At 34.3% G+C, this 11,441-nt stretch overlaps 1 long non-coding RNA gene across 1 annotated transcript; it reads left to right on the top strand.

The window, feature by feature from the left end:
• The first annotated feature begins 246 nt into the window (after positions 1 to 246).
• Positions 247 to 3,686, top strand: LOC127702993 (uncharacterized). The gene is made up of 3 exons (XR_007982626.1): positions 247 to 289; positions 2,187 to 2,586; positions 3,336 to 3,686. It is a non-coding gene; the product is annotated as an uncharacterized LOC127702993 (long non-coding RNA).
• Positions 3,687 to 11,441: the final 7,755 nt, after the last annotated feature.

Below are 11,441 nucleotides of genomic sequence, written 5' to 3'. Positions count from 1 at the left end.
AAATCTGAAGTTACGGTTAAAAAACTGAAATAGTGAAATTCACAAAATGAGATAAGGGGGGTAGGGCACTAAAAGAAAAATTTGGACCAATTTCAAGAGATTGTGACGGGCAACGACTATATAGGTGTTGTAGAAGAGACAATGGCGCATCGTTTAAGAAAATCTCCAGAGTGGTTTATGTTCGAAAATCTGAAGTTACGGTTAAAAAACCGAAAATTATATTGTGAAATTGACAAAATGAGATTAGGGGGTAGGCCAATTTAAGTTAATTTTGGACCAATTTCAAGAGGTTGTGACGGGCAACGACTATAAAGGTGTTGTAGAGGAGACATTGGCGCATCGTTTAAGAAAATCTCCAGAGTGGTTAATGTTCGAAAATCTGAAGTTACGGTTAAAATACTGAAAAATTTATTGTGAAATTGACAAAATGAGATTAGGGGGGTAGGGCACTAAAAGAAAATTTTGGACCGATTTCAAGAGATTGTGACGGGCAACGACTATATAGATATATATAGGTGTTGTAGAGGAGACATTGGCGCATCGTTAATGAAAAACTCCAGAGTGGTTTATGTTCGAAAATCTGAAGTTACGGTTAAAAAACTGAAATTTGAAATTGAAAAATGAGATTAGGGGGGTAAGGCACTAAAAGAAAAATTTGGACCAATTTCAAGAGATTGTGACGGGCAACGACTAAATAGGTGTTGTAGAGGAGACAATGGCGCATCTTTTAGGAAAATCTACAGAGTGGTTTATGTTCGAAAATCTGAAGTTACGGTAAAAAAACTGAAATTGTGAAATTGAAAAAATGAGATTAGGGGGTAGGGCACTAAAAGAAAAATTTGGACCATTTGAAAGAGATTGTGACGGGCAACGACTATATAGGTGTTGTAGAGGAGACATTGGCGCATCGTTTTAGAAAATCTCCAGAGTGGTTTATGTTCGAAAATCTGAAGTTACGGTTAAAAAAACTGAAATTGTGAAATTGACAAAATGAGATTAGGAGGGTAGGGCACTAAAAGAAAAAATTAAGTTAATTTTGGACCAATTTTAAGAGATTGTGACGGGCAACGACTATAAAGATGTTGCAGAGGAGACAATGGCGGATCGTTTAAGAAAATCTCCAGAGTGGTTTATGTTCGAAAATCTGAAGTAACGGCTAAAAAACTGAAATTTTGAAATTAACAAAATGAGATTAGGGGGATAGGCTAATTAAAGTTAATTTTGGACCAATTTCAAGAGATTGTGACTGGCAACGACTATATAAGTGTTGTAGAGGAGACATTGGTGCATCGTTTTAGAAAATCTTCAGAGTGGTTTATGTTCTAAAATCTGAAGTTACGGTTAAAAAACTGAAAATTATATTGTGAAATTGATAAAATGAGATTAGGGGTGTAGGGCACTAAAAGAAAAATTTGGACCAATTTCAAGAGGTTGTGACGGGCAACGACTAAATAGGTATTGAAGAGGAGACAATGGCGCATCGTTTAAGAATATCTCCAGAGTGGTTTATGTTCGAAAATCTGACGTTACGGTTAAAAAACTGAAAATTTTATTGTGAAATTGACAAAATGAAATTAGTGGGGTAGGCCAATTTAAGTTAATTATGGACCAATTTCAAGACATTGTGACGGGCAACGACTATAAAGGTGTTGTAGAAGAGACAATGCTGCATCGTTTAAGAAAATCTCCAGAGTGTTTTATGTTCGAAAATCTGAAGTTACGGTTAAAATACTGAAAAACTTATTGTGAAATTGACAAAAAGAGATTAGGGGGGTAGGGCACTAAAAGAAAATTTTGGAGCAATTTCAAGAGATTGTGACGGACAACAACTATATAGGTGTTGTAGAGGAGACATTGGCGCATCGTTTAAGAAATCTCCAGAGTGGTTTATGTTAAAAAATCTGAAGTAACGGTTAGAAAACTGAAATTGTGAAATTGAAAAATGAGATTAGAGGGGTAGGGCACTAAAAGAAAAATTTGGACAAATTTCAAGAGATTGTGACGGGCAACGACTAAATAGGTGTTGTAGAGGAGACAATGGCGCATCGTTTAAGAAAATCTTCAGAGTGGTTTATGTTCGAAAATTTGAAGTTACGGTTAAAAAACTGAAAAATTTATTGTGAAATTGACAAAATGAGATTAGGGGGGTAGGGCACTAAAAGAAAATTTTATAATAATTTCAAGAGATTGTGACGGGCAACGACTATATAGGTGTTGTAGAGGAGACATTTGCGCATCGTTTTAGAAAATCTCCAGAGTGGTTTATGTTCGAAAATCTGAAGTTACGGTTAAAAAACTGAAAATTTTATTGTGAAATTGACAAAATGAGATTAGGGGGGTAGGGCACTAAAAGAAAACTTTGGACCAATTTCAAGAGATTGTGACGGGCAACGACTATATAGGTGTTGTAGAGGAGACATTGGTGCATCGTTTAAGAAAATCTCCAGAGTGGTTTATGTTCGAAAATCTGAAGTTACGGTTAAAAAACTGAAATTTTGAAATTGACAAAATGAGATTGGGGGATAGGCCAGTTTAAGTTAATTTTGGACCAATTTCAAGAGATTGTGACGGGCAACGACTATATAGGTGTTGTAGAATAGACATTGCCGCATCGTTTTAGAAAATCTCCAGAGTGGTTTATGTTCGAAAATCTGAAGTTACGGTTAAAAAACTGAAAATTGTATTGTGAAATTGACAAAATGAGATTAGGGGGGTAGGGCACTAAAAGAAAATTTTGGACCAATTAAAAGAGAATGTGGCGGGCAACGACTATATAGGTGTTGTAGAACAGACGTTGGCGCATCGTTTAAGAAAATCTCCAGAGTGTTTTATGTTCAAAAATCTGAAGTTACGGTTAAAAAACTGAAATTGTGAAATTGACAAAATGAGATTTGGAGGGTAGGCCAATTTAAGTTAATTTTGAACCAATTTCAAGAGATTGTGACGGGCAACGACTATATAGGTGATGTAGAAGAGACAATGGCGCATCGTTTAAGAAAATCTCCAGAGTGGTTTATGTTCGAAAATCTGAAGTTACGGTTAAAAAACTGAAATTGTGAAATTGACAAAATGAGATTAGGGAGAGGTAGGGCAATTTAAGTTAATTTTGGACCAATTTCAAGAGATTGTGACGGGCAACGACTATAAAGGTGTTGTAGAGGATAAACAATGGTGCATCGTTTAAGAAAATCTTCAAAGTGGTTTATGTTTAAAAATCTGAAGTTACGGTTACAAAACTGAAATTGAGAAATTGACAAAATGAGATAAGGGGGTAGGCCATTTTAAGTTAATTTTGGACCAATTTCAAGAGATTGTGACAGGCAACGACTAAATAGGTGTTGTGGAGGAGACATTGGCGCATCGTTTAAGAAAATCTCCAGAGTGGTTTATGTTCGAAAATCTGAAGTTACGGTTAAAATACTGAATAATTTATTGTGAAATTGACAAAATGAGATTAGGGGGGTAGGGCACTAAAAGAAAACTTTGGACCAATTTCAAGAGATTGTGACGGGCAACGACTATATAGGTGTTGTAGAGGAGACAATGGCGCATCGTTTAAGAAAATCTCCAGAGTGGTTTATGTTCGAAAATCTGAAGTTACGGTTAAAAAACTGAAAATATATTGTGAAATTGACAAAATGAGATTAGGGGGGGTAGGGCACTAAAAAAAAATGTTATACTAATTTCAAGAGATTGTGACGGGCAACGACTATAAAGGTGTTGTAGAGGAGACATTTGCGCATCGTTTAAGAAAATCTCCAGAGTGGTTTATGTTCGAAAATCTGAAGTTACGGTTAAAAAACTGAAAATTTTATTGTGAAATTGACAAAATGAGATTAGGGGGGTAGAACAATTTAAGTTAATGTTGGACCAATTTCAAGAGATTGTGACGGGCAACGACTATATAGGTGTTGTAGAGGAGACAATGGCGCATCGTTTAAGAAAATCTCAAGAGTGGTTTATGTTCGAAAATCTGAAGTTACGGTTAAAAAACTGAAAATTTTATTGTGAAATTGACAAAATGAGATTAGGGGGTAGGCCAAATTAAGTTAATTTTGGACCAATTTCAAGAGATTGTGACGGGCAACGACTATAAAGGTGTTGTAGAAGAGACATTGGTGCATCGTTTAAGAAAATCTCCAGAGTGGTTTATGTTCGAAAATTTGAAGTTACGATTAAAAAACTGAAAATATATTGTGAAATTGACAAAATGAGATTAGGGGGGGTAGGGCACTAAAAAAAAATGTTATACTAATTTCAAGAGATTGTGACGGGCAACGACTATAAAGGTGTTGTAGAGGAGACATTTGCGCATCGTTTAAGAAAATCTCAAGAGTGGTTTATGTTCGAAAATCTGAAGTTACGGTTAAAAAACTGAAAATTTTATTGTGAAATTGACAAAATGAGATTAGGGGGGTAGAACAATTTAAGTTAATGTTGGACCAATTTCAAGAGATTGTGACGGGCAACGACTATATAGGTGTTGTAGAGGAGACAATGGCGCATCGTTTAAGAAAATCTCAAGAGTGGTTTATGTTCGAAAATCTGAAGTTACGGTTAAAAAACTGAAAATTTTATTGTGAAATTGACAAAATGAGATTAGGGGGTAGGCCAAATTAAGTTAATTTTGGACCAATTTCAAGAGATTGTGACGGGCAACGACTATAAAGGTGTTGTAGAAGAGACATTGGCGCATCGTTTAAGAAAATCTCCAGAGTGGTTAATGTTCGAAAATCTGAAGTTACGGTTAAAATACTGAAAAATTTATTGTGAAATTGACAAAATGAGATTAGGGGGGTAGGGCACTAAATGAAAATTTTGGACCGATTTCAAGAGATTGTGACGGGCAACGACTATATATATATATATATAGGTGTTGTAGAGGAGACATTGGCGCATCGTTTAAGAAAATCTCCAGAGTGGTTTATGTTCGAAAATCTGAAGTTACGGTTAAAAAAACTGAAATTGTGAAATTGACAAAATGAGATTAGGAGGGTAGGGCACTAAAAGAAAAAATTAAGTTAATTTTGGACCAATTTTAAGAGATTGTGACGGGCAACGACTATATAGGTGTTGTAGAGGAGGCAATGGCGCATCGTTTAAGAAAATCTCCAGAGTGGTTTATGTTCGAAAATCTGAAGTAACGGCTAAAAAACTGAAATTTTGAAATTAACAAAATGAGATTAGGGGGATAGGCTAATTAAAGTTAATTTTGGACCAATTTCAAGAGATTGTGACTGGCAACGACTATATAAGTGTTGTAGAAGAGACATTGGCGCATCGTTTTAGAAAATCTCCAGAGTGGTTTATGTTCGAAAATCTGAAGTTACGGTTAAAAAACTGAAAATTATATTGTGAAATTGACAAAATGAGATTAGGGGGGGTAGGGCACTAAAAGAAAATGTTATACTAATTTCAAGAGATTGTGACGGACAACGACTATAAAGGTGTTGTAGAAGAGACAATGGCACATCGTTTAAGAAAATCTCCAGAGTGGTTTATGTTCGAAAATCTTATGTTACGGTTAAAAAACTGAAAATTATATTGTGAAATTGATAAAATGAGATTAGGGGGGTAGGGCAGTAAAAGAAAAATTTGGACCAATTTCAAGAGGTTGTGACGGGCAACGACTAAATAGGTATTGTAGAGGAGACAATGGATCATCGTTTAAGAATATCTCCAGAGTGGTTTATGTTCGAAAATCTGACGTTATGGTTAAAAAACTGAAAATTTTATTGTGAAATTGACAAAATGAAATTAGTGGGGTAGGCCAATTTAAGTTAATTATGGACCAATTTCAAGACATTGTGACGGGCAACGACTATAAAGGTGTTGTAGAAGAGACAATGCTGCATCGTTTAAGAAAATCTCCAGAGTGTTTTATGTTCGAAAATCTGAAGTTACGGTTAAAATACTGAAAAATTTATTGTGAAATTGACAAAATGAGATTAGGGGGGTAGGGCACAAAAAGAAAATTTTGGACCAATTTCAAGAGATTGTGACGGACAACGACTATATAGGTGTTGTAGAGGAGACATTGGCGCATCGTTTTAGAAATCTCCAAAGTGGTTTATGTTCAAAAATCTGAAGTAACGGTTAAAAAACTGAAATTGTGAAATTGAAAATGAGATTAGAGGGGTAGGGCACTAAAAGAAATATTTGGACCAATTTCAAGAGATTGTGACGGGCAACGACTAAATAGGTGTTGTAGGGGAGACAATGGCGCATCGTTTAAGAAAATCTTCAGAGTGGTTTATGTTCGAAAATTTGAAGTTACGATTAAAAAACTGAAAAATTTATTGTGAGATTGACAAAATGAGATTAGGGGGGGTAGGGCACTAAAAGAAAATGTTATACTAATTTCAAGAGATTGTGACGGACAACGACTATAAAGGTGTTGTAGAAGAGACATTGGCGCATCGTTTAAGAAAATCTCCAGAGTGGTTTATGTTCGAAAATCTGAAGTTACGGTTAAAAAACTGAAATTGTGAAATTGAAAAATGAGATTAGGGGGGTAGGCCACTAAAAGAAAATTTTGGACCAATTTCAAGAGATTGTGACGGGCAACGACTATATAGGTGTTGTAGAGGAGACATTGGCGCATCGTTCAAGAAAATCCCCAGAGTGGTTTATGTTCGAGAATTTGAAGTCACGGTTAAAAAACTGAAAATTTTATTGTGAAATTGACAAAATGAGATAAGGGGGGTAGGCCAATTTAAGTTAATTTTGGGCCAACTTCAAGAGATTGTGACGGACAACGACTATATAGGTGTTGTAGAGGAGACATTGGCGCATCGTTTAAGAAAATCTCCAGAGTGGTTTATGTTCGAAAATCTGAAGTTACGGTTAAAAAACTGAAATTGTGAAATTGAAAAATGAGATTAGGGGGTAGGGCACTAAAAATTTGGACCAATTTCAAGAGATTGTGACGGGCAACGACTTAAAAGGTGTTGTAGAGGAGACAATGGCGCATCGTTTAAGAAAATCTCCAGAGTGGTTTATGTTCAAAAATTTGAAGTTAGGGTTAAAAAACTGAAAATTTTATTGTGAAATTGACAAAATGAGATTAGGAGGGTAGGGCACTAAAAGAAAAATTTGGACCATTTTTAAGGGATTGTGACGGACAACGACTATATATGTGTTGTAGAGGAGACATTGGCGCATTGTTTAAGAAAATCTCCAGAGTGGTTTATGTTCGAAAATCTGAAGTTACGGTTAAACAATAAACAGCTGCGCCATGAGCGCTTGATACGCCCGTCGTCTTGTGTGTGAACTTTTATGCAATAATCATATATAGTTTCTGACATACGGCGCAACATGTGAAAACCCCCCTTTTTTTTACAAAAAACTCAATATCTCTAAAATAAAATTTTGAATCAAAACCAAAAAGTATACAGATCTTTAGATTAATATAACTAAGAAGTGTGTAAAATTTTAAGCAATAATCATAAATCGTTTTAGAGATACGGCGCGACATGTGAAACCCCCCCCCCCCCCCTTCTTTTTTTTACAAAAAACTCAATATCTCAAAAATAAAATTTTGAATCAAAACCAAAAAGTATACAGATCTTTAGATTAATATAACTAAGAAGTGTGTAAAATTTTAAGCAATAATCATAAATCGTTTTTGAGATACGGCGCGACATGTGAAAAACCCCTCCCGCTTATTTTACAAATACTCAATAACTCAAAAATAAAATTTTGAATCATCACCACAAAGTATACAGATCTTAAGATTAATATAACTAAGAAGTGTGTAAAGTTTTAAGCAATAATCATAAATTGTTTTTAAGATACGGCGCGACATGTGAAAAAAAAACACACACCTGTTTTAGTTACTAAGTCCCGTAACTCAAAAAGTTTTAATCCTATTTTCACCAAAAAGTATACAGATTGTTTGACCATCATAAGAAACAACTATATTAAGTTTCATGAAATTTGGATAAGTCGTTCTCAAGTTACGGTGCGACATGTTTACGCCGGACAGACAGACGGACAGACGGACAGACGGACGGACGGACAGACGGACAGACGGACGGACGGACAGACGGACAAACGGACCGACGGACAGACGGACAGACGGACAGACGACATTTGTATACCATAATACGTCCCGTCAAAATTTTGACGGACGTATAAAAACTGAAATTGTGAAATTGACAAAAACGGAAAAATTGATGAAATTTTCGTTTCCGTTCTCTAACTTCAGTTTGCCTCAACCAAATGTTATGAAACTTAGACACAATGCTTATTACCACAAAACGGTCTCAACTGTATGTGGAAGTTGACTCATGTATATTTAAAATCTTGAAAAAAAATAGACCAACACTCATCCTTAATGTTTAAAATTAATTATTTCCCAGTTAATCAAAGTGACAATTTATATACCTTCAGACATTTATTGACATGTACAATATATTTCAGATCACTTGAAGTAGTATTGGCAGTAATTTTAAAGTGATCATTTGATTAAGTATTTGAATGGGCTTGATAGTGCTTTCTTTTTTCGATATCTCACTTTTTGTAGTAGTCATTCAAAATTCGTAATTTGTCTAAATAAACATATCTTTAATAAAAAAATATCACAAAATAATAAAGAAAAAACGTACGGAAACAGAAGAGGGCAAGTGGCCGAAAATGGTTTATTTATTACAATAACAAAAATAGACATAATTTGAAAGTCACAATAATGAAATGCTTACGTTTTCCCTTTTCTTTAGATTACTACGTATTCGTGAACATATACATGCAAACAAATAAATATTTTCCTCTCATTCTACGTTTAGAATTAACAATGGTAATGGAATTAAATGAGGTTTTTCTAAACATTTAATTATGTATACTTCTGTTAATATTTGAAATGTATGTTCTTATTATTTAGTTACTTTTTGTTGGGTTGCTTAATGATTGACATTTGCACTTCATTTGGTCTTATTTATACCAAATGAATACTCATTCATTTTACAATAACAATAACAATAGGTCTTGACAGATACAAGTTCTTAATTACTTCATTTAATTTAAGGATGAAAATGCAAAGGGATACTGAATTGCACATAACTATTACATCTTATTTACTTTTGTTTTAATGAGTTTGGACAGATGGGCATAAATCCTTCATTTGAAACAATTAAACTTGTTATAAAATATTGTAAGAGGAAATCTGTCACTGAAACCAATTAATCCACCTTAAAATTTGGTGGTTCACACAATAAAATTCTAACCTTAGAGATTTGGTAAATTGTTTTAAATGGCTTTCTATAATCATTATCATGATAATATATCATGTGTCTCTAGATTTCAATTAAATTCATGTTTTATTAAAGAAACAGGGGGGGGGAGGGGGGGGGGGACACACACATTGAATGAAAAGTGATATTACATGTTTAATATAACATAACAAAATAACAAAACATTTAACATAAATAGTTTAAGAAAGGTCGTAATGGAATTGTAGCAAACTTTGCACACTTTTAAATGACTTTGTAAATCAACAAAAAATACTCCGGCGTTATGGTCATTATTTTTCATAACAATTCTTTCAGTGGAATTTTGATAAAGTCGTGTATTTCTTCCTGAAAAGGTTCTGTTTCGTACACATCGCTATGCAACCAACAGTCCGCTCCGGTATCACTTGGTCCAACTCTTTATTGGAATAATTGAAATCTAAACAAGCTTCTGTCCAAGTTTGGTACAAATCCAGGATAGTTTAAGAAAGTTATTAAAAGTTTGAAAACTTTAACCACAGAGTGAATGTAATGTTAACTGGCAGAAAAACTTAGTTCATTTATAAGTAAAATACGGATAAACAGGATTGTTTTTTTTTAACAAAATTAACTTTTGAATACTATCTTATGATCATTAACAAGCTTCTGTCCAAGTATGGTACAAATCCAGGATAGTTTAAGAAAGTTATTAAAATTTGAAAACTTTAACCACAGAGTGAATGTTATGTTAACTGGCAGAAAAACTAAGTCCAGTTAGGAGTAAAATACGGATAAACAGGATTTTTTTTTTTACAAAATTTACTTCTGGATACTATCTTATGATCATAAACAAGCTTCTGTCCAAGTTCATTAGAAATCCAGGATAGTTTAAGAAAGTTATTAAAATTTCAAAACTTTCGTGTGAATATGGTGTAAAATGTTAACAAACAGACTTCTTCTCTGGTAAGACGGGAAATAAAAGTTTAAAAAAAGCGTCAAAGGTAAAAACATCAATTGAACTTATACACGTTGAATATAAAATTATCCTTAGAATTCTCTTTTTGAATATTCAAAAATGTGTAATAAAGCCAACTGTAGGGTGTAGGTAGGTGAAATTCTAACATAAAAACCGATCTAGAATTGATACTTTAAGTCAGAAGAGCATAAGTTATGGAACAAAATAACATTTGGCTGAGACAAATTGGAGTTAAAGAGAACGGAAATGAAAATTTCAGCATTTTTTTCTATTTGTAAAGGAGTATAACTCTAGAACGGTAAAAGTGACGCCACCAAAGTTAAAATTTGATCTGTATTTTGTGGTAATAGGCATCGTTTGTTGATGTGGTTCATAAGTGTTTCTCGTTTCTCGTTTTTTATATAGATTAGACCGTTGGTTTTCCCGTTTGAATGGTTTTACACTAGTAATTTTTGGGGCCCTTTATAGCTTGCTGTTCGGTGTGAGCTAAGGCTCCATGTTGAAGACCGTACTTTGACCTATAATTGTTTACTTTTATAAATTTTTACTTGGATGGAGAGTTGTCTTATTGGCACTCATACCACATCTTCTTATATCTTTATATTGTGTATAAGTTTTATGACAATTGGTTGAGGCAAACTAAAGTTAGAGAACGGAAACCAATTTTGGGACGTACGGACACAGGGACGTTCAGACGGACAAGGGTAAAGTTTAATGCCCCTCCGCTACGGCGGAGGCATAATAAGCTAAAAAATATCGATAGGTTATCGAGTTCCTTTTTGTGATATATGTTTTGTTTTTTTTAGATGGGGCGAAAAGGATGACTCGGACTTTTACATTAAATTTTGCATTGGCATTATTTGGGACATACGGATGCACGGACGTACAGACGGACAAGGGTAAAGTTTTAATGCCCCTCCGCTACGGCGGGGGCATAAAAAGCTAAAAAAATATTGATAGGTTATCGAGTTCCTTTTTGTGATATATGATATTTTTTTTAAATGGGGCGAAAAGGATGAATCGGACTTTTACATTATATTTAGCATTGGCATTATTTGGGACGTACGGATGCACGGACGTACAGACGGACAAGGGTAAAGCTTAATGCCCCTCCGCTACGGCGGGGCATAATAAGCTAAAAATGTTGATAGGTTATAGAATTCCTTTTAGTGATATATGTTTTTTTTTAATGGGGGGAAAAGGATGACTAAGACTTTTACATTATATTTAGCATTGGCATTATTTGGGGCGTACAGACG

The sequence above is a fragment of the Mytilus californianus genome, unplaced genomic scaffold (assembly GCF_021869535.1).
Source record: "Mytilus californianus isolate M0D057914Y unplaced genomic scaffold, xbMytCali1.0.p SCAF_5, whole genome shotgun sequence".
Classification (NCBI taxonomy): domain Eukaryota; kingdom Metazoa; phylum Mollusca; class Bivalvia; order Mytilida; family Mytilidae; genus Mytilus; species Mytilus californianus.
This window is presented reverse-complemented; position numbering and strand designations above follow the sequence as displayed.